Raw genomic sequence first — 5,355 nt, 5'->3', positions numbered from 1 at the left:
GGAATATCAACTTACAATGAATTTGTGTATAACAGCTTAAAAACCAGCGAGGTATCAAATTTTCATTTTAATTTTTGTAAATAATGAAATTTTCATAAATGTTGAGATTTAATATGTGTACATTTTTTTCATAAATATTGAGATTCGATATTTGTACCATTATCATATTTAAAAATATATATAAAAAAATATTTCTTATTTTTAAAATATTTTTTTATTTTTATTTTTGACCAATTCTATTTCAAATTTCAAAAATTAAATTTTATAAAATCTTTTTAAATTTTCAAAACTCATTGAAACATTTTTACTATAAATAATAACTGCACCTAATAAATGACTGGAATATCGTAATAAATGACCGGAATATCTAACTTACAAAACTCATTGAAACATTTTTACTATAAATAATAACTGCACCTAATAAATGACTGGAATAACTTACAATGAATTTGTGTATAACAGCTTAAAAACCAGCGGGGTATCAAATTTTCATTTTACCTTCAATGCCAATGTCAAAATTCCAAGCATTCAGACGATAATGGAGGGAAGTTACCTAATATAATTGGAAGAACGGAAGAAAAGACCAGTGAATTTGTCTCGACCTGAACAAGGATCGAATCTACTTTTATTCAATCGAGTACAATTCAAACTAGTGAGGGCCACAACTGTCGGAATACTATACGAAACCACTGTAGGCGACTACTCCATAATAGTATTAGACGGTTCATTTTTCATCTTCTTCCCAGACTATGGCTACAGGACTGCGAACGACCTGCGTTCCACCTTTCAAACATTTCCATAGAATTTGGCCGAACGCTGGGCGAACGCTAGACTTGTGGTCAGATGCTATTTTGCTTTCGAATCTCACTGTATAATTCGCCTTCTCATTTTGCTTTCTGAAGGAGAGCGTCTTCGGCTCCACGATTATAGTTACATTTGCAGGGTTCTCCACTGCGACTTCATATACAGAGGGGGCTCCCCCAACATTAGTCACGGTTCTCCTAGTAACATGAATTAAATTACGCGGCTTAAACAACACGGAGAATGAGGGGTAATTGAGATCTCCAGGCCTGGAGCGTAATTTGGGGCAGGATATTGCCTTCCTTGTTAGCACATGAATTTGATTTGCTGTGTAATTAAGGCTACACAGAAAGCTAACGTAGTCATCGATTCCAAGATCATAGACGAGACCAGGATGCAAGGCAGCGTTGGGATTCACATGACCCGCGCCCATTGCAAAGGCGTTTGCAGGTAAAAAGGTGAATGAGTCGCTTATAGGGCTTTTGCGATTGTCAAGTAGTACAGAAGATGTCATGAGAGCCGATTTTATTGCAGCGGGTGTCCATGCCGGATGAGCAGCGCGTATAAGCGCCGCGATGCCGGCCACATGAGGGCAAGACATCGAAGTCCCAGACAGTATATTGAAATCTACTTTCCTTTTATCGGAAAGCAAGCCTGTTGGCCCGGTGTGCCCGGTCCAGGCCGCCAAAATATTGACTCCTGGAGCAATCAGGTCCGGTTTGAGGATCTCCGGAACGACTGTATTCGGCCCTCTGGACGAAAAGGCGGTTACGGCCGGAGCTCGTGCTTTACCAACAACTGTCAGTCCCTCGGATTTAATAGTCGCCACAGGATTTCTGGTGGTGTTGATATAAACTTTTATGTATTCCCCGGCGTTGGAATCGACCCTCGTTGTCGGCAACAAATGACAACTGGTCGACGAATCGTCTCCTTGTTCAGGTTGATTCGCCAGAATCATCCCCGCACCGCCAGCTCGTCGCACGACCAATCCCTTCTCTGCCCTTGTGTTTCCTCCAAGATCACAGAGCACAATTTTTCCACGGACCATATTGGGATCAAGGCTTCCATCGACGCATAACATTGCAGTCTCCTTACTCGAAGCTGTTTTCCCATATACCAAAGGCAATTGCTCGTTGGCCAGGGCCTTGCGTTTGTTCAGGGAGGAACCCATGTAGCTTTTTCCGTTGCCAAGCACGACGGGAGCCGGGAACTCTCTGTCAATGGTGCTGGCGCCTACAGTGGTTATCCATGGCGCCGTGTTGAAAATCGCAAAAGGCCCTGAATTACCAGCCGAACACGAGACAAAAACACCCTTCTCAATGGCGCCCAGAGCTCCGATCGCTATAGGATCGTGGTAATAAGGAACGGCGGCAACTAGGCCAAGCGAGAGTGATAGCAAGTCAACTCCGTCCGAAACAGCCGCCTCCATTCCCGCGAGCACATCGGAGCTAACGCAGTCAACTGCCCAGCAGACTTTGTAGATGGCCAATCGAGCTTTGGTAGCGATCCCTCTGGCCGTCCCACTGGCGAAACCAAGAAGGCTCGAACGAGGCACTTCTGACCCGGCCGCAGTAGAGGAAGTATGCGTACCATGACCGTCGGCATCTCGAGGAGATCTGTAATCTTCCTTTTCGTGAATACGACCGTACATGGTTTCATAACCCTTGATAAAGTAGCGGGCTCCAATGAGTTTGTTGTTGCAGTGGGAAGCATTGAAGCCAGAACCCACTTCACATTCTCCCTTCCATTTCTTAGGCACGGGACCAATTAGGCCATGATCGCTGAAGCTCTTGCTCTCAGGCCATATTCCTGTATCCAGCATGCCCACGATAACATCATCACCGTAATGTGACAGTGGCCATAGACCATCCTTAAAGCTCAAACCCATAAAATCCGGGGTCCTAGTAGTATGGAGTTTACTGACTGAATCCGGAAATACAGCCAGGCATCCGTCCATATTCTCCATAGTTTGAGCTCCCGTGCTGGTCAGCTTGACAGAAAAGCCATGCATTACGGTATCATACATATATAACATAGCAGCGGGATCCGATTTGGATCCTGAAACCTGATCTACCATTGAAGCATACCAGTGTTGGTGGAGGCTGAAATGATCGGGCTTCCTGGATTTATCCATGTAAACAATATAGGATTTAATCTCCTCATCATCAGACGTAGCCCACGCCTGTGATCTGAACACCAAAGCAATGATCACAAAAACAATTACACAATTACAAGATTTTGTAGTCTCCATATCATAGACAACAATATGATAAAATCTGCCAGAAGCTTAACACAGGCCGATGAAATAGCCAACAAAGAGCGGTTTAACCCCTGGTGCCAATTCAATGCCAAGAATTCATGATAAGCCTGCAGAGACTTATAGGAAAGAGCGTCTCTAATCTTCCCTCTAATTGCGGAATGTTATTGAATTATGTTCCCGAGAGAAACGCCTTCAGTCAGGGAAATGGTAAAATATTTACATAGAGAGAAATGCGATAGGGGAATATTTCGATCCTTACTGGGCCGCATAACCATAGGGGAATATTTCGATATTTAATTTGATTTGAGTGAGTAATTACAATCTTCTTTGTTTGACGTTTGATGTGACAAAACCTAGATGCTAGATGCCATTTTAGGGACCAAAATTTCCATCAATCTGGTACACAAGAGTATTATTGATAAGTTTTACTGTTATACTACAGCACATGTTCTGGATAAGCTCCGTCGTTATAAAACGCTTCCAAAGTTTCAGTGTGTGGTGAGGGTAATAACCATGGGACAATAAGGTTTGGTTTACATTTTTAGGGTCATTTAGTGTTTATTTGATATAGGATGGTTAGTATATTTTTATTTAATTTAAATTTTTGAGATATTGAGTTGTGACAAGGTTTTAAGAGTAGGTTATTTTTTGGAGAGGATTTTTTTTTATAGTAAATAAAGGCTTCCAAAGTTTTAGTGTGTAGTGAGGGTAATAACCATAGGACAATAAGGTTTGGTTTACATTTTTAGGGTCATTTAGTATTTATTTGATATAGGATGGTTAGTATATTTTTATTTAATTTTAGTTTTTGAGATATTGAGTTGTGACAAGGTTTTAAGAGTAGGTTATTTTTTGGACAGGATTTTTTTATAGTAAAGTTTCAGCGTGTGGGTGAGGATAAGAATTACAGGACAATAAGATTGGGTTTATATTTTTAGGGTTATTTGGTGTTTATTTGACATAAGACGGTGACTTTACTATTTTGTATATTTCATTTAATTTTAATTTTTGAGATATATTGAGTTGTGACAAAGTTTTAAGAGTAGGTTGTTTTTGGGATATGGATTTTTTTTAGTAAAGTTTTAATGTGTGGTGAGGATAAGAACTAGTGACAACGAGATTGGGTTCACATTTTTAGGGTCATCTTGTGCTTAATTTAATCTTTGAGATATATTGAGTTGTGACACAGTTTTAAAAGTAAGTTGTTTTTGGGATATGCGTTTTTTGTACAGCTTCAGTGTGTGGTGAGGGTTGGGATATGGTTTTCTTTGTACAGTTTCAGTGTGTGGTGAGAGTAAGAACTAATGACAATAAGATTAGGTTCACATTTTTAGAGTTATCTGGTGCCCATGTGACATAGGATAGTGACTTTAGTATTTAGTATATTTTCATTTAATTTTAATATTTAAGATATATTGAGTTGTGACAAGGTTTTAAGAATAAGTTGTTTTCGAAATAGAATTTCCTTTTTAATAATAAAATATTGATCGTTTTATTTTTGCTAAATTATATATCATATAATAATAAAATTTTGAACTTTCATTTTTGTTAAATTATATATCATATGTAAATTATTAATATTTTTAGCTTACTGATTATTGATAAAAAAATTGATGCTATACTTCTTTTAAATTACTTTAAAATATCACTAATTTACTAGGATTTAAAAAATATACAATAATACCGATTCTTTTTAATTGGTAAAATTTTTACCATGTAAAAAAATTGTACATCTAAAAAGGATTTGATCCTTTTAAAATCTCGAAGCATATGTCTAAAGGAAAATTAAAAAAAGGATTTTCAAACTGGACTTGTCGGCCAACAACATATGATTTAGTTCATTTTTTTCTTTTTAAACAAAATGGTTTTATAAATATAATCATGAGAGTCACGTACAAAAACTTTAAACCTAAATACTTTATGCAAATTGACGTTCAATTAAATTTGATAATTCATTTTGAATTTCACTCAAATAAATAACTATTTTTAAAAGTAAATTGAGTTAACTTTATTTTTTTTATTAATTTAATTTAAATGTTATTTCAATAAATAGTTATCTTTGATGTAAGTTGATGTACTATTGATTTTAAATTGATAATTTAATATAGGTGCTATTCAATTAAATAACTATCTTTGATGCACAATAATATTATATTAATTTTAAATTTGATAATTTAGATTAAATATTATTTAAATAAATAATTTGAAATAATTATTTTGATGCACTTTAATACTATATTAACTTTAAATTTGATAATTTAGATTAAATATTATTTAAATAAATAATTTGAAAA

The 5,355-nt window shown here is 36.6% G+C and overlaps 1 pseudogene; it reads right to left on the bottom strand.

The window, feature by feature from the left end:
- Positions 1–541: 541 nt before the first annotated feature.
- LOC149230694 (subtilisin-like protease SBT1.7 pseudogene) lies at positions 542–3,315 on the bottom strand (annotated as a pseudogene).
- Between the last annotated feature and the right edge of the window lie 2,040 nt (positions 3,316–5,355).

This window comes from Pinus tabuliformis, chromosome J, assembly GCF_031772625.1.
Source record: "Pinus tabuliformis cultivar Carrire ecotype Pingquan chromosome J, CPIR1, whole genome shotgun sequence".
NCBI classification, from domain to species: domain Eukaryota; kingdom Viridiplantae; phylum Streptophyta; class Pinopsida; order Pinales; family Pinaceae; genus Pinus; species Pinus tabuliformis.
The sequence above is the reverse complement of the archived record's forward strand: the minus strand, read 5'-3'. Positions and strand labels throughout refer to the sequence as shown.